Source organism: Typopeltis vanoorti, chromosome 20 (assembly GCF_054136105.1).
Source record: "Typopeltis vanoorti isolate ZY-2024b chromosome 20, IOZ_Tvanoo_1.0, whole genome shotgun sequence".
NCBI classification, from domain to species: domain Eukaryota; kingdom Metazoa; phylum Arthropoda; class Arachnida; order Uropygi; family Thelyphonidae; genus Typopeltis; species Typopeltis vanoorti.
This window is the reverse complement of record NC_143568.1, coordinates 111,750,515-111,770,283: the sequence shown is the minus strand read 5'-3', so window position 1 is coordinate 111,770,283 and position 19,769 is coordinate 111,750,515. Positions and strand designations below refer to the sequence as shown.

Here is a 19,769-nt window from a genome sequence, read left to right as displayed (position 1 = left end):
AGGAACCCGAAGATGAAGATATCACAGAACAAAACATTACCCCCCACACCCGAGGACAACAGCAGAAGAACACACAAGCAAATGGAGCAGGACCGCGGACGACCCCACGGAAGAAGATGCACCCACACAAACAGTCACGGAAAATAAAGAAAAGCTCCCCCAGTAATCCTCCGAGACAAACAAAAGTGGACCTCAGTTTCAAACTCGCTTAGAGAACAAAACATCAACTTCTCCTGGGCCAGAAACACAGACAAAGGAGTGAAGATCCAGTCTGAAACAGTCGCAGACTACCGCATGATGACAAAAATGCTTGACAACTCCATGCTGCCTTTTCACACGTTTGCACTAGCTAGTGAAAAGAACCTGAAAGTGGTGCTCAGAGGGGTTGCCGAGGGAATCACGACTGACGAGGTAACAGTCGATTTAGTCAACCAAGGTCAGTTAAAGTCAACCTTGAACTGACCCCAGTTAAAGTGAGCAGAATGCTGAGATCAGCCAGAAAACCTATGCCACTAGTACTGGTAGAAACATCGAACACCCAAAAATGGAAATACGAAATAACAAATATGTGCGGGCTCAAAATCACAACAGAGCCAGACAGTGCCACAGATGCCAAAAGTTTGGGCATGCCCAAAAGCTCTGTAAAGCAGCCTATAGATGTCTAAAATGTGGCAAAGAACATCAGAAAAGCACCTGTACCAAGGCCGAAAACAACACCGGCACGCTGTGCTAACTGCGGAGGACCTCACCCCGCCAATTACAATGGGTGCGCTTCCCATCCGAAAAATCACGGTATAACAAGAAATATTACCCCTCTTCCCCGCAAAGATCCCACTAACAGGCAAGCAACTCTCCCACCATCTCAAATCACCTCAGCAACACAGGAGAGAATATAACCAACCAACATAACAAACGTATGCCGAGGCTGCACGACCTAAGACTCCCACATCCTGCGAAGAGAGAGGCTCCAACTTAGAAACAATCTTAACTGCCTCGCTCACCACCATGCTGCAAGAATTCAGCAGGAAAAGCCTCTCACCATCCTCCTGAAAGAGATTCCTACAAGGAACCCAGTCTATATTAACAGCCCTGTGCCATGAATAGAAAACCCAAACCAAATTCTCTAAAGATTGTAGCTTGGAACGCAAATGGAATAACAAACAAAATCCTGGACCTCCAAGAATTTGCATCCAGATGCAAACCTAACATCATTCTAGTTAAAGAAACGCACCTTACACCAGCAAATAAGCCAAGACTACGAGGCTTTTCCATGTGCAGAAAGGATTGACTTGGCACAGCAGTCTATATAAAAAGCTACCTGAACCACAACACATTACCTGACCCACCAACTACGAACCTAGAGGTGACCGGAGTGGAGGTACACACCAGCAACGCAGGCAGTCTAAAGATCTACGCAGCCTACAGCCCTCCCAATATCCCACTACTGACAAATGACCTGGACTCCATCCTCGGATCCAAAGATTCTATTATCTCAGCAGGGGATCTCAACTCCAAACATACAGTCTCGTTTAGCTTGTCCATAAACATCAAAGGTCACACCAATATGCAATGCACAACTCTGCCATCGTGGTTGGACCTACCGAGCCCACTCATCACAGCCCAAAAGGAAATTCAGACGTTCTGGACATTGTAATACTCAACAACATCCCATACTAATACCAACTAGAAACAATAGTATAACTTTCATCAGACCACAACCCCCATTCAGCTCAGGCAAGGCAATCAAGAACACCTCTCACCCCAGCACTCCTTTATAGCATGGTACAAACTCACAAAAATTCTACCAGAACACATCGGTGCACCGCCCATCATACACAGAAGAGAAGAGATAGATATAACCATAATCAAGCTAACAACCAAATGCAAAAAGCAGTAACTTCAGCAACACAAACAACTGTCTACCACCCGACCAATAGGATTCCAGAAGAAATCATGGACCCAATTAGAACCAAGAACAAAGCAAGAAAGAGATATCACCACACTAGAGCCCCACGGGACAAAACAACACTAAACAATCTCAACAGAAATGTCAGAGAAGCTCTACAAAACCACAGAAACCAAGAATGGGAAACCAAATTAGCCACAATCAACTCAGAAGATCACTCCTTATGGAAACTCCTAATAGACAACCTGGAGGAGCAATGTAGCCTGTCATACAAAAACCTACTAAACATTAACTTCATCTACAAAATTCATCACCAGGTCAGGAAAGCATAAAGTCATCTCACTGATAACTCAGAACCCATCTCTCCCACTACCCCAGGGGAAATAACTAAAATCATATCACAATTAAACAACAAAAGGGCTCCAGGCCCAGAAGGCATCACTAACAGAATATTGAAGATGCTACCAAGAAAAGTAATAATACACATTGTTAACATCACAAATGCAATCATCAGATTTTGGCACTTCCCGACAAGTTGGAAAACAGCAGATATCATACCTATAAAAAAGCCAGGAAAGACCCCCCCCCGACTTCCAGAATGCTACAGACCCATCAACCTCCTATCAAGTCTTGGAAAGGTCACCGATAAGGTTATCCTCATCAGGTTACAAGCTCGGAATTATCCCAGACGAGCAATTCGGATTCCGCGAAGAACACTCCACAGTACAACAAATACACAGATTGGTGGAATACATAGCAGGAGGCTTTAACTGGAACCTCCACACAGCTGCAGTCTTCATAGATATAGCAAGGGCCTTTGATAAGGTATGGCATCAGGGTCTTCTCTACAAACTGATAAAGTTCAAGTTTCCAATAAAAATAGTTAAACTAATTAAGGCATACCTGAGTGATAGACACATGCAAATCAAACTAAATGGAACAGTATCAACCAGATGCAAGATCCATGCAGGCGTGCCACAGGGCTCTCTCTTAGCACCTCTACTGTTCTTGATCTATGCAGCTGATCCCCCCAAACCCGAGAAACATCGTCACAGCACTATATGCGGATGATACCGATACTATCAAGATCTCTCAGCCCTCAAATGGCAATTAGAAGGCAGTATCAGCGCACTAAAACTTGGTTAACAGGCTGGAGGATCCAGGTAAACCCCCTAAAATGCACAGCTGTACTATTCTCCAGAAGAAAAGTCACCAGCAAGGATGACATTCAGCTCAACGGAGTCAGGATCCCATGGGAGAAAGAAGTTCCGTATCTCGGATTGAAACTAGATAACAAACTCCTATTTAGCAACACCACACCAAAGTAACTGCACAACTCTACCCCCGATCAACCGCAAAAGCAAATTAGATCTACGAAACAAGCTAACTCTATACAAAACTGTAACTCGCCCAGTTATCACGTACGCTTCTCCAACATGGAGTCATACCTCAAAAACGAACATACAGAAACTACAAAGAATCCAGAATAAGTGCCTAAGAATGATCCTGGATGCTCCATGGTACATAAGAAATTCCAAGATCCATCGAGATGTAAACATCCCTTCTTATCTCCATTATTTAGCTGAAAAATTCTTTTCCAAAGCAACCCTGCACTCTAATCCACTGATCAAGCAAGCTAACAACTACAGTGAAGCAAATACACTGCAAATATAAAAGACCAAAATCAATTCTACTACAAACCGAACATAGCTAACTTCAGGCCCTAAGAGGGCGAGCAGAAAGCTCAATAATATCTCATCCATTGTATCACTACACAGATAAAGGGGAACAAGAAAATCATTTTTGCTTCACCCATCCAGCCAGTAACGTTATAGTTATGTTTCTTCAATTGTTCAGGTTTCCCTTCATAGTTCGAGATGAGGGGGCCACAGCTGAGATTATGGCTCTGTCTGGTGATGGGGTGAGCCTGCCACTGGGTAGAGCCAACGCTGAGTAGTTCTTCGTGACAGGGTGAGCCTGTCATTGAGTGGAACAACGCTGAGTTTGGGCAATCTTTCGGGATCGTCTAATCTCATTTTTAGAGAGGGCTTTACTTAAATTGCTTTCGCCTTTTACTAAAGATTACCGTGGAGGGAGCATTACAATGAGCCTATTGGCAAATTTTTGTGGCCCACCATTTGGTGGGACTTATTTTGAACATAAGGAAAGAATTACAGGTATGCTTCAGGAGAGCACTCCGCCACATCTGCATTTCTTGTTTCGCGGAATTTTGTGGATTTCCCAGAGCATAATAGGGGGCGCTGAAAAGTTCTCATAAAAACCTCCCTGAGGTTTTACTTCAATTCCTTCATGGTGATTATCACAACTTTTCAGCACACCTTCGTATATTTATGTCATGTTATTAGATTTCATTATTAACCTTTCGAGGCCTGCTCTGGCCTTAGAAATCATCGTTGAATCTCTTTAGAGGACATCCTGGTTTCTTTATGCAAATGGTGTGTAATTTAAGACTTGTTTTGGTAATCTTTCTGTTTTCATTTTTTCAACATGTTCCATCTATTTATGTTTATATTTTTTTAATTTTCCCCTATTACTGATTCCTGGTTTAATTCTTTCATAATTTCTTTGTAATTAGATGTAGTTTCTGGGAAAAAAATAAAAAAACTTCAATGAATGGGGAAAATACTAATTTCTGTTAAACTGACCTATTTCTTGATCAGTCATGTTACTTTATTATATGTAATATTATGTAATTTGACATTAAAATATTTATATTAAATTCTTTTTATTCTGATAATATATTCCATTATTTCCATTAAAATGTTTTGAGGTAACGGTTCATTGTCATAATTCCCTTCGGGTTTTTATGGAAAATTTCCAGCAGAGTTCAGTAAAAAATAAATATTTTTAAGCTGGATTCATTAGTCTGAGAGTTTAAGAAACACTATTCTACACTACTTAATATTCCATCTACATACAACGTCACCTGCCTCACTAATAATATTTTTGTCTGTCAACTGCATTATGTTCACTGGTCGATTTATCCATGTGTGAGATGAATAACTAGGAGTGGAAAAACCTTGCTGCTATCAAGCTAGTCTGTAACATTATGCAGGGTCGTCCTTAAGTGGCGAAGGGGTTTAAACACTTAATAACTTTTTATTTATTAATTATTTTTATGCTTTTTTGCTATAATGAAATACAGAACCTGGAGTTTTTTTAATTAGTTATGAGTTAGTCACATTTTGAATCCCTTTGTGACTTAATTTGAATTATTGCTGCCTATACAAAATTGAAAAAGAATCATTCTTTTTTTTTTCTTAGTTAGTAACCAATTTATAATAAATAAATCTACAGATTTATTTATTAATAATTTTTTTAAAAATTTTGTATAGGCAGCACCCCACTTAAAACTTCACGGGCCGCCACTAGACTGAAATATACTTCAATCAAACACTCATCATCATCATTATTATTATAAAAAAACTTCCATGGAGTCAAAGACTCATTGCGGCAGGTCCAACTGTTACAATTCTGTCATACGGGGCCGTAAATATGGTCACTCTCGGCCAATGCATTCCAACCACTCTCCATGCAAAACACCTGTCGCTTACTCCCTCGTTCACACTCTCCTTATACAATTTCCAGAAATGACCTCTTGTTCTCTCCCTAACTTCCCCGTGGGTAAGAGGCGCCATTGTTCAAAGTTGTTATTATTATTATTACCCCAAGACCTCATGGAGTCAGCGCCCCATAAAATAGAATTTGCAAATTTGCAAATTAATTTCAAGAAATTTTTATTATTTAGTATATAAATACAAGATATACATAAAAATAGAGCATCTCAAAACAAAACAAAAAAAATTCAATTATCACACACACAAAAAAAAAAAAAAAAATCACACCACAACCAGATATCAATAATATAATTTTTCACTGATATTATTGATAAATCGGTAAGCCGTTCTTCGAACATTGTTGATCGCAAATAATTTTTTATTAATTTTAGCTTTGAAAAACTTCTTTCCTGGGAAGATACAGGTAACGGTATGTAAATGTAATCAGGGGCTGCTCCTGCATACGCACTGCAGAACTGCAGCACCCCCAATTTTTCTCGATATATAAATATATTTATTAATTTATTTATATTTGCCTGTAATATTTACAAGCAAATATTATCATCAACAATCCTATACAATTCTCTTATTTTGTATAAAAAATAATAAAAATTCATCTTGTAGCATTTAAGAGGGCGAAGGACGCTAGCAGCACTGTGTTTACCACAGTGTGATATTGCTACGCTCGCAAACATATGCACGTTATTGTGAGATACGAGCGTAATACGGCACTGTTCGTCGTACAGTGGAACTGTTTATATGCAGTTTGCGCCATTAGTATAGTGTTCGATCGTGTTTACTCCGTCTCTTTAAATATTTGGACATTACAATTAAAGACATAACATTTGTTATGTCTATACGGTAATTTTTATTTTGGAACATTATTGGGGTTATTGACAATTATGACCTCAGAAATGCAACCTCAAGAAATAAGTTCTGTGACTAAGTGAACTACAAATTCTCCAACAGTAACACAAACATCAAGGAAAAAGTTATTGACCTTTTCGCTCAAAAAAAAAAAAAAAACAAGAATGGATTTTATTTTTAAGTAATTTTGAATTATACTAAACTGTATAATTTCATCGATAATAACGGGAGAAATCTTTATATGGACTTTTTCAACTGAAGGTGAGTTAGCCGATCTCATACGGAGGTAGCAGGGTTTTTCATTCCGCATACAGACAAATCGGCCCTTCAGAACACACGCAATTTACAGACATAAAATACTAGCAGTGGTGATGGTGGTTGTGGGCAGTAGATGGCGTTGATGTAGGTGATTGGTTGCAGAGGTTCTGTGTGGTGGTGGAGACGGAGAGTTGTACAGTAAGTGTCCTCCCACGATGAGTCTTTGGACTCCTTGGACATGTCACGAATAATAATAATAACAATACTTTTGCATGAAACAAAACAAGAAGAATATATTGTATTTTTTGGTAATTTTGAATTATTTTATCGATAATAAACAATATTTTTTCATGTTTAAATAATTAATTATTATTATTATTATTATTATTATTATTATTATCAATAATCAAATACAAATAAGATTAAATCACGAGCTATCATATACGAGAGAGATAAACCAAGGGGTCTAACAGGGATGTCCCCCTCTCAACAACTCTTTTTAATATCTACTTAAATGAAATATTAATAAATGGAATAAAAATTTACATCAAGGAATTAAACTTTCTCCTACAGTAAACTTAAACACTCTCCTTTTTGCCGACGACCAAATAATAATTACAAATTCTGAAGATAACTTACAGAAAGCTATTTTAAATCTAAATGAGATATCCAAAGATCATGGTATGATAATATCAACAGAAAAATCAAAAACTATGTCCTTTAAAGGGCAAGATCCAGCAAGAACTAAAATAGTAATAGATAACAAGATCTTAGAACAGTTGAATTCATTTAACTACCTAGGATGTACGATCACATATGAAAATGAAAAAGATATAAACGTAAAAATTGCAAAATAATTAAAAATAACAGGTGTAATTAACTCTATATTTAAACCAAACCTAGTTCAAAAACAAACCAGACTAAAAGTATACAATACATTACCCTCACCAGCGAAATCTTGACAATAAAACAAAAAGACAAACAAAGATTAACAACAGCAGAAATGAAGTTTATGAGAAAAACTGCAAAGTATACCCTATTTGATCACAAAAGAAATGAAGAAATTATGAAAGAATTAAACCAAGAACCAGTAATAGAAAATATTAAAAAATATAAACATAAATGGATGGAACACGTTTAAAGAATGAAAACAGAAAGATTACCAAAACAAGCCTTAAAATACAAGCCATTAGGAAAAAGAAAACCAGGACGTCCTCTTAAACGATTTAACGATGACTTCTAAGGCCATGCTAGGCCTAAATCCTTGATATGCATGATGATGATGATGATGATTATTCAGACCTCCATGGAGTCAAAAGACTCATCGTGGGAGGTCCTTCCTAAGAAACACAAAGTCTATCAAGATTCATCAAGGAGAGGTCTCCTCCCCCCTTAAAACATAGTCTATCATACCACTCTTTGAACTCATTGACCATTCTCGCTCTCACCACTCCATCAGGCAATGCATTCCATGGTTCAATCACCCTCCATGCAAAGAAACCACTCCTCAACCTCTTGCTCACAGTTTCCTTTCGTAACTTCCAGGGATGGCCCCTTGTCATCACTTCTTCCTGCTGTTCAACCAAGCAAAAGAACTCCCCAGTGTCAAACCTGTAACCACCTCTTAACAGTTTAAAAGTCTCAATCATACCTCTCCTTCTTCTATCCACCAAACTCTGCAGTCCACATTCCCTCAGCCGATCCTCATAACTATCATTGTACAGTCCTGAAACCATCTTTGTTATCTGCCTTTATACCCTTTCCACATTTAATTTATCCCCTTCAAATCCTGGGGACCAAATCTGAGAACAATAATCCAAGTGTGGTCTGATCAGGGTCTTATACAATGGAATGATAACCGTTTCATCTCTGCAGGTCAGTGTCCTTCTCATTATTGCAGCAATCCTCTGTGTTACCTTTGCCACCTTTGCAATTTGTCCCCTTTTCAGGTTTCAATCAATCATCAACCCCACAGATCTCTCGTCTCCCCTACTTCCTCCAGTATAACTCCTCCCATAGAGTATGCAGCATTCCATCGATGTTTCCCAAACCTCAAGACCTTACATTTTGCTGCATTAAACTGACACCCCCATTCATATGCCCATCTATCTAGCTTATTCAAATCCTCTTGCAGGGCTGCCGCATCTACACTATTACTATTAATCCTTCCCAGCTTTGCATCATCTGCAAACAACTGAATATCCCCTTGCAATCCACTGACAATGTCATTGATATAAAGGGTAAACAATATAGGTCCCAGTACTGAGCCCTGTGGGACTCCACTTGTAACCCTCTGCTTCCTTGAAACTGCCCCACCATACACAATTCTCTGATACCTATCAGACAGCCAATCTTGAATCCAGTTGACCAATCTGACATCCAGACCCATGTGCTGCAACTTGAATATCAGCTTATCATGTGGCGCCCTGTCAAATGCCTTTGCTAAGTCTAAGAAAATGGCAGTATATGCCTTTCCCTCATCTAACGCTCTTGTAACTTTATCATAAAAGGCTAGCATATTGCTAAAACAAGAGCGCCCCTTCACAAATCCGTGTTGACTCTCACAGAAAACATTACCCTCATCTGCCCAATGCTGTATACGGTCTACTTTCTCCAAGATCTTACTAACTACTGATGACACACAAACTGGCCTATAATTAGACACTTCTAGTCTGCTACTGCCCTTATGCAATGGCACTATCTTACCTCCCTTCCATTCGATGGGCACCTTTCCTGCAGCCAGACTTTCATTGAAAAGACAGGTCAAAGGCACTGTCAGTTCCTTAGCACATTCTCTCAAAACTCATGGTGAAATATCATCCAGTCCCACTGCTTTACTGACATCCAGAGTACTCGGTATCTGAAACACACTCTCCTCCTGTACCTCTAAACCTCGAACCAGCCCTATCCCTCTAGCAATAAAACTGACTCCTCTAGCATGAAATACTCCAATAAAGTGTTCATTGAACAATTCCACTATGTCCTCTGCATCAGTCACTCTTTTCCCATTTTTATCCCACAATATCATTCTTCCACAGTCAATTCTCCTCCTACTGGCCACATATCTAAAAAATTCCCTAGTATTTTCTTAAAAATTTTTTTTAATTTTTTACCATAATTTTGATATTTTATCCAAACACGTATACATGATTTCAAGCACGAGCTGCCACTGTGTGAGATAGAGGCCAGTAGGATAAAATATATTGTTGGTTGCTGTTATAGACATTGGGGGGGGGGGGGGGGGTCCAGAAGATGATGTGGACGACATGCATTAGCAGATTAGCACAATGAGTGCAGGTTGAGAAATTATCATGGGAGACTTCAATTATGCTGATATAGATTGGAAGGAGGAAAGTGCACATGGCAAAATGGAAATGGAATTTATAGTTACTAAGGGATAATTACCTGAAATAGCACATGATGGAAAAAACCAGGGGTTTGAGTGTTGGATCTGGAAATAGCATCAGAAGATCTATCTACAACTGCAGTATCTATCTATAACTGGTGCCCTCTCTCAATGAGTCTTTGGACTCCCTGAAGGTGTCAAATAATAATAATAATCAACTCTACCTCTGATCGGGGAAAGTGACAATGAAGACTTGTTCTTGGAACTTGCTCAACAAGTGGAAATTTCAGTCATGAAAGAGTTTATGAGGAACTGCAAAGATTGCAATTATGACTAACTTAGGAGGCAACTTGGAGCAGTGCCATAGCATAAGAAACTACATGAAATGAATGTCATTAGTGCATTGGAAGTGGTCAAGGACTGTTTGAGCAAGACGGTATCAGAGTGGATACCCAGGATCAGGAGGATAGACCGAGTAGGGATTAAGTGGATGATTAGCAATATAAAGCAGGAGCTGAAAAAAAGGAAAGCATTGTGGAAGGAACATACACAAGGTGATAAGCATGCCCATGAGTAGTATAAAGCACAAGCAAGAAGGGTAACTAGTGTGGTAAGGAAGGCTAAATCAGATTTTGAGAGAAAATTAGCTAAGCATGCCAAAGTAAATCCAAAAGAGTTTTTCACTACATAGAGAAAGAATTTTGATGGAAAGATAATTTTACTCAGTTACCGATGGTAGGAAAATGACAGAAGCAGAAGAAATAGTTGTCACTAAGTGATCACTTTTCAGGTATATCATCCAGGTGGTGACTTTGAAGTTACTGCGGTTATGGACTGATGCGAGCATTGAGGTAGATGAGCAGGAGGTACTCAGTATATTGAAAAATATTAACGTGTATACAGCAGTGGACCTGTACGTATGTCACTTTGTTTGCTACAAGAATGTGCCTGTGATGAAGTTGTTTAATCTAAGTCACAGCTCTGGCAAGGTTCAAGAGAGTGGAAATAGGGTAAGATAGTTCCATTACATAAAGGTGACTCTAAGACAGAATTAGCAAATTACAGACCAATTATTATCTCTGGAGTGGTGGTTAAAGTATTGGAAAAGTTGGTTAAAAGTAAAATTCACGAATGGGTGGATAGGAATATGATACTTCTATAGAGGGCAGCCTGATTTTGTAAAAGGTAGGTCCTGCCTCAGTAATTTATTCACATTTTAGAATAAGGTGACAGCAGACCTAGATAAAGGAAATGGCTTTTGCTGGGCTTTGTAAAGGCATTTGACAGAATGTTGCATAGAAAACTATTACATAAGCTGGAGCAAATGAGAATGGATATGAGGCTGGTGGAATGGATGGGGAGGGGTGGCTGATAGATATCAGAGGGTTGTGTATGGTGGAGTGGAATCAAGGTGAATGAGAGTGACTAGTAGAGTGCCCCAGGGCTCTGTACCAGGACCACTACTCTTTAATTTGTACATTAATGATACAGTAGAAGATTTGAAAGGGAATATTCAGTTACTTGCTAATGATGCAAAACTAGGGAGGGCAATAGTTAATAAAGGTGATGTAGATACCTTACAGGATGACTTAAATAAATTGGCAATGTGGGTAAAGGATAATGGTTATCAATTCAATGTTGTAAAATGTAAGGTAATGCACTTTGGAATGAAACGATTACATACTTTGTATCGTATTGATGCTATTAGATTACAGAAAATTGATGAGGCTAGGGATCTGGGGGTGATGGTAGATTAAGATCCGAAATTCAGAGGCATATTGCAAAAGTTGGCAAAATAGCTCAGAGGATTACTTGGATACTGAAACACACAGTGATAAGTAAAGATAGGGAAGTTATTATCCCTCTTAATAAGGCAATGATTTGATCACATGTTGACTACTGTGCACAGATTTGGTCACTAGCATTTTTATATGCATCAGGAGGTGGTGGAGAAGATTCAGAGACGAGTGACCAAGCTGGTGATGGGTCTGTGGAATGTTCCCTATAAGGATAGATTGAGGGAGTGGGGATTTGCAGACTTTAGCTGACAAGCAGAGAAGGGGGAGTGAGGCAAGTCCATGCTGTGCTCCCTGGGACCTTTCGTAGGGTACACTCCCTACAAGGATGCTAATGGACCTCTGTGAAGAACAACGGACAAATCAGTGGAAGAGGATTTGTATCCCAACAGTGAAATGTGCAGAAGAATCTTCAGAGGAGCAGACCTCTATAAACAACCCGAGCTCAGCTGGCTCCGGCTGTCAGTACCCGGTTAGGGCCCTACCTAGGGTTACAAGGAAAAATAAAGGATTCAATCCTCTGACAAAGGGAAGCAGCTTTGTCAGTACTGACACAAGGTTGAAGTCTCATGATGATGGTAAAGCTTGCGATTAGAAAATTGCAGATGGCAATACAGTTTATTGTGTACGTCTGTAATACTGCAGAGCAGAAAGCAAATGGAGAAACTACTGCTCGATTCTCTCTCTACAGACTAACCGCCATGGCGAGCAAATCTGCACAAATGGCCCCGAGTTACCGGCGTCCCTTAAATGGGACAGGGGTGCGAAGAATCCCCAGGCTCAACATGGTGCGCTCAGTAAAACTAGGAACCTGGAATGTCAGAACCTTGTATGAAGCAGGTAAGCTAAGAAATGCTATCCAAGAAATGAAAAGACTTGAAATTGGAATTTTAGGAATGAGTGAAGTTAGGTGGCCAGGATCAGGCAAAACTTAAGTCAATGACATGACAATATATCACTCTGGAGGTTTGAAAACAACCATCAAAACGGAGTTGGAATAATAATAAACAAAGATATCAATAAGTCACTGTTGAGCTTCATCCCTTACTCAGATAGGATGATGTTATTAAAACTGAAAGGCAACCACTAGATGTTAATCTTATACAAGTCTATGCCCCTACTGCTGACAAGAGTGATACCGAGATTGAAGAATTTTATGATCAATTAAAAGAACTAATGAAAAACACAAAAAAGCATGATATTAACATAGTCATGGGTGATTTCAATGCTAAAGTTGGGAAAGGTAGAAGTGGAGATGTAGTTGGCGAACATGGACTGGGCACAAGAAATGAGAGAGGTGACCGTCTTTTTCAATTCTGCCAGGAAGAGGAGCTAATAATCACAAACACATGGTTTAAGCTACCACCTCGAAGATTGTATACTTGGCGATAACCACAGGATAATAATGGGAATATAGTCAGAAACCAAATTGATTACTTACTAATTAATCAACGATTTCGAAGTTCTATAAAGAGTACAAAAACCTATCCTAGTGCAGATATTGCTTCTGATCATAACCTACTGGTGGCAGAGTTACAACTTAGACTGAAAGCTATGCTTAAGAAACATCAACAAAAAAAGGTTTGATTTGGGAAAATTAAAAAACACAGAGATAAGAAGCAAATTGAGTCAAGATCTGAATCAAGAGCTAGCACTTATCAAGAATGATGACATCATGAGGGTTGATGAATCGTGGGACAAATTGAAATCTGTCTTCATAGAGAAATGTACCAATACCTTATGTCCTAATAGAGCAGTAAAAAAGAAAGATTGGATGACTGATGAAATTCTTTCTCTCATGGATCAATGCAGATCATATAAAAATCATTATCCAACAAAATATACAGAGGTTCAGAAAATTATTAAACACAAGATCAAAAAAGCAAAAGAAATCTGGATGAATGAAAAATGTAAAGAAATAGAAATTCTACAGGAAAAACATGACAATTTTAATCTACACAAAAAGATGAAAGAGACCTCAGGTATATATAAGAAAAAACAATTCTGTATCCTTCGAAACAAAAAGGGAGAAATTATATCCAAAAAGGATGACAAAATACAAGAATGGGTGAAATATATAGAAGAACTCTTTACTGATAACAGACAGAACCCAGAAAATACTTATGAACATATGGAAGGTCCATGCATTCTAAAATCAGAGGTAGAATGTGCATTAAACTCAGCTAAAAATGGTAAAGCCCTAGGACCAGATAGAATACCAGCAGAAATAGTGAAGTTATTAGAAGGTGATAACAATAACATATTAGTAAAGCTATTTAATAAGATCTATGATACAGGCATAATCCCTCAAGACTGGTTACAGTCGACCTTCATCATGCTACCTAAAAAAGTAAATGCGAAAACCTGTAATGACTATAGAATGATCAGCCTAATGAGTCACGTTCTCAAAATGTTTCTGAAAATAATTCAAAAAAGAATATATAGAAAATGTGAAGACACCATCAGTGATACCCAATTCAGCTTTAGAAAAGGCTTGGGAACAAGAGAGGCCCTTTTCTGTTCTCAGCTCTTATTTCAAAAATGTATTGACCAAAACAAGGTAATATTCATTTGCTTCATCGACTTCGAGAAAGCATTTGACAAAGTCCAACATGCTAAAATGATTGTACTATTAAAAAGAATTGGATTAGATGGTAAAGACATCAGGATCACTGAAAACTTATATTGGAACCAAAAGGCATCTGTTCAAGTTGATGACATCATTACAGACTCCATTAACATAAAACGAGGAGTAAGGCAAGGATGTGTGCTGTCACCTCTTCTTTTTAACATCTACTCAGAAGCAATATTTCAAAAAGTCTTGGAAGGAAGAAAGGAAGGGATTAGCGTAAATGGTGAAATCATCAGTAACATCCGATATACCGATGATACAGCTCTTCTGGCTGACAATTTTCAGGATCTTCAAAATCTTTTGGAACTGATAAATGCAGAGAGTGAAAAAATTGGATTAAAAATAAATATCACCAAAACTAAATTCATGGTCATAAGTAAGAAACCAATTCTTAATTTAGCACTTTCTTTAAATAGGAAACAAATAGAAAGAGTGGCAAAGTTTAAATATCTCGGATGCTGGTTAAATGAAGATTGCAATCCAGAAATGGAAATAAAAGTTAGAATTGAAATGGCAAGAAAAAAAATTTCTCTTGATGAAATCAACACTGTGTAACCGCAGTTTAAACTTAGAGCTTAGAGTACACATGGTTAAATGCTATGTATGGTCTGTACTGCTGTACGGTGCAGAAACTTGGACCTTGAAGACAACATCAATAAAAAGACTTGAAGCCTTTGAGATGTGGTTATACAGACGAATGTTAAAAATCCCATGGACAGCAAAAATGTCCAATCAGGAAGTACTGGAACAAATGGGGAAATCATGTAAACTTTTAGATACCATAAAAAAAAGGAAAACTGCATATCTTGGTCACCTACTTCGTAATGAAAAATATAAGATACTTCAATTGATTATAAAAGGGAAGATAAATGGAAGAAGAAGACAAGGAAGATGAAGAAAATCTTGGCTGGCAGATATCAGACAGTGGACTGGTATGAACTCTGAGAGACCTCAGAATAGCTGAGAATCGCTCAAAATTTGCCAAGGTGGTCGCCGACCTCCGATAGGAGATGGCACTCAAAGAAGAAGGAGGAGGTTGTGGAGAAGATTCAGATACGAGTGACCAAGCTGGTGATGGGTCTGTGGAATGTTCCCTATAAGGATAGACTGAGGGAGTGGGGGTTTGCAGACTTTAGCTAACAAGCAGAGAAGAGGGGATATTATAGAAACTTATGTTACTAAAGACTGACACAGAAGAAATTTTTCAATACATGAGGAAAACAAGGGATCATATTTGGAAGTTGTCTAAGAGTGTGGTTAGTAATGGTGTGCAGACTAGGTTCTTTACTGGGAGTGTGGTGAATCAGTGGAATACATTGTCACAGGTGCTTGTGAGTGCCCCAACAGTAAATAAGTTTAAGCGACGTATAATAGGTACTATATTCATGGATAGTGTGGCTCTCGTGCAATGAGTCTTTTGACTTCATGGAGTATCCATATAAATAATAATAATAATAATAAATTTCTCTTTTTATCATGAGAGGTCAGGCTAGGCATGTTAATTAGTATAAGACTTAGGCATCCTAGTCAATTGCATTTGAATGTTCTGTTTGTATATATTCTTGATGATGACATTAATGTAAAGGTCAAATTATAGAAGATAATTTTAATGTGATGAAAGTTATTTATATGAAAATTGTAGCTAACACTATAAATGAAAATTGTAGCTAACACTATAAATGAAAATTGTAGCTAACACTAAAGAAGCTTAGAAAGAGAGGAAAGAGAGCTGTAAAAGGAGTTAGAGATGACAAAGTTGACATGAAAACAGGAGAAAAAGATATCCTTGAAGTATGGAGTAATTACTTTGAAAAACCGCAAAAAGAAACACTCAGTGATGATAGCACAGTGGTAAAAAACCATGCATGCAGTCAGGAATACTTATCCATACTTGAAGTGGAAAAAGCCATCAAAGGCTTGAAATGTGGAAAGGCAGCAGGAGTAGATGATATTCGACCAGAAATGCTGAAGTATGGTGGTATAAAAGTCTTACAGTGGCTGCACTGCATAGTTCAGAAAGCCTGGACAGAGGGACGAATTTCCGGTGATTGGAGTAGAGCTCTCATAGTACCCATATATAAAAAGAGAAATAAAACTGAATGTGAGAATTACAGAGGTATTTCCCTAATGAGTGTTCCTGGCAAGATTTATGCCAGTATACTTGAGAAACTGGTTGAGAAGAATTGTGGAAGAAAAGCTTGGTGAAGAACAAGCTGGATTCAGACCAAATAGAGGCTGTCAGGATCAGATCTTCACTTTACGACAAATAGTTGAGAAAGCATGGGAATATAAGAAAGATCTATATTTAAGTTTTGTCGACCTGGAAAAGGCATATGACAAAGCACCAAGAGAGAAGCTATTCAATACGCTACAGTTATATGGTGTCAATGGGGCATTATATCAAGCAACAATTAGTCTTTATATGAGTTGTAAGTCAGCAGTTAGAATTGAAGGAAGCACAGGAAGATGGTTTAATGTTAAATCTGGTGTGAGACAAGGATGTACATTATCCCCTCTGTTATTCATCATCTATATGGATCACATTATGAAGGAAAGTGATATTAAACATATCAGAATTGGAGATGTTAATGTCTGCTCTTTCCTTTATGCAGATTGATGTTATACTTCTAAATAAATCTGCTACAAGTTTGCAAGATTCCCTGACTAAATTGAATAACTGTTGTAATAGATATTGTATGAAGGTCAGCATTAAAAAGACAAAGACAATGAAAATAGGTAGAATCGTTGAAAATGTCAACTGTGTTGTGAATGGGGAACCTGTGGAACAAGTAAAACATTTCAGCTACTTAGGCACGATTTTGAGTGAAGATGGTAAATTAAATATGGAAATAGACAACAGCATCAACAAAGCTGGTATGGTAGGCAGTCAATTGAATAAATTCATATGGAATAAGAGGAAATTAGTCGGAACACTAAATTAGCTGTATACAAGACAGTCGTCAAACCAGTTTTAACTCATGGATCTGAGAGCTGGGTCAGAAGTAAAACACTTGACCAAAGACTAGATACCGCAGATATGAGAGTCCTGAGAAAGATTATAGGTGTGAACAGATGACATCAATGGCAATATCATATTGAAAACGAGGATATTAGGAAAGAACTTGACATTGTCAACATCCAGGAATGCGTTAACAGAGCTAATCTCAGGTAGTATGGTCACTTAAACAGAATTGGTGAAGAAAGATTAGCAAAACAGGTGTACTCTGCCAGGTTGGCAGGTAAACGATCCAGAGGAAGACCAAGATATAGGTGGATTGATACGGTACAAAGTGCCTTAGACGATAGAAATATAAGATCTGATAATGATAATATTGGAGTCTTGACAAGTAACAGACTGATTTGGAGGAAAATTGTAGATAGGAAGTTAGTAATGATGTAAATTTTTCATGTAGTACTATCATATCCTGTAGACCCCTTGAGGTACATGTCAGGAATTTGATGATGATGATGATGTATGTTTGCCAGTTGCTCCTTTTTCAACTATACCTTGCAGTATACTGTTTGTCAATTCTCCTGATCTGAAGCTTTTCAAATCAGAACAATTTTGGGTAGCTTTAAGTATATTTTGTAGCACTAGTCAGTGATAATATAGAATCATGCTGAAAGCATTTAATTCTATATATGTGTGCAGAAAGAGAGCACCTTAGTAGCTTAAAGCTTGAAATGGTTATGTCCCACTACCGAATCACTAAATGAACAGACAGGCATGCAGACAGATTCTCATCTAACCTCACATTATTAGTGGAATGAATAGATCACCAGTTGATCTGCACAACTGAAAAACTACTTATGAATAAATAATTTAAAGTTAACAATAAGGATGAATTACTTATTAGTAACAACTGTTAGTGTTATGCTTGTGTATTTTGTTTGCCAAGTGTTTTGTTTATGAGTTGGCTTGTTTGAGGGAAGAAAAACACCAGGTAACTGCTTAGCAATGTCTTAAAAAAAGACCTCTTTACAATCAATTTGAATCTGGATCTCTTCCCAGGCGAATGCCACTCAGACAAAAGTTAGTCATAAATAAATTAACTGAAACTTTAATTTTAAGTGAATTACAATAATCCCTCAATTATGACCACAGTGAGAAAGCAGTCTGTGAACTGGAGAACTGAAGATCAGATAATGGGGTTGGATATTAGATTAGTGCATTGGATTGGAGACTAGCTATCTGATAGGTATCAGCAAGTTGTGTATGGGGGTGCGATATCCAGGAAAAGGAAAGTCACTAGTGGAGTGCCTGAGGGATCTGTTTTAGGGCCATTACTGTTTAACTTGTATATTAATCATATTGGCGAGGATTTGGATGGAGATATTCAGTTGTTTGCAGATGATGCAAAGTTGGAACGAACCATGAAATGTAGTGAAGATGTTGTGGCTTTACAGGAAGACTTTAATAGATTGGGCACGGAAATGGGGATGTGAATTCAATGTTGCAAAATGTAAGGTTTTAAAATTTGGAAAACAAAGATGGGATGCAGAATTTATGCTTGGTGAGAATATATTGTTGGAGGTAGAGGAAATAAGAGATCTGGGGGTGATAGTGGATAAGGATCTAAAATTTAGGGGACACATCGCCAAAATTGTGAAGACAACACAAAGACTTCTGGGAATGATGCAGAGGACACTGACGTGTAGAAGTAGGTAGATTCTTGTTCCATTGTATAAGGCTTTGATTAGGCCACACATGGACTATTTTGCCCAGATTTGGTCACCGTGTTTTCAGAAGGATGAAGAGATGTTGGAATGGGTCCAAAGGCGACTGACTAAGGTAGTTTCTGACCTCTGGAATGTTGAGTATCAGGAAACATGGAGAAGATATAATTTGCAGAGTCTGGTGGAGAGGTGAAAGAGGGGAGATATGATAGAGACCTATAAGTTGGTAAGGAGTTGTTATAAGATCAATGGTGGAGAAGTTCTACAGAGAATAGTGGAAGATCAGGAGAGAACCACAGGTCATCCCTAGAAACTGTATAAAGAGGGTGTGAGTAGGGGAGTGAGAGGCAGGTTTTTTTCGTGCAGAGTTGTGAATGATTGGAATGCCTTACCTGAGAGTGTGGTGTCTGCAATGAGTTTGAGTGTGTTTAAGACACGGTATGATGAGATGTGTGTGTGCGATAAAAGGACCTCCCAGATGAGTCTTTGACTCTATGAGGTCTTGGGGTAATAATAATAATAATAACTGAAGATATATAATAACATTGTGGTTTTCACATAAAATAACCCATTCAGGGATCAGTTATTTGTTCTTCTAGCCATATTTCATCAAAATTTGATAGGAGTTTAGCCACCATTTTGCAGAATGCAAACAGGCAGACATGACTTTTATGTAAGTTATTATTATTTATACAGACATTTTAAAATT

The 19,769-nt window shown here is 38.1% G+C and overlaps 1 pseudogene; it reads left to right on the top strand.

Moving 5' to 3' along the window:
- Positions 1-3,944: 3,944 nt before the first annotated feature.
- LOC150095800 (U5 spliceosomal RNA) lies at positions 3,945-4,053 on the top strand (annotated as a pseudogene).
- The last annotated feature ends 15,716 nt before the right edge of the window (positions 4,054-19,769 follow it).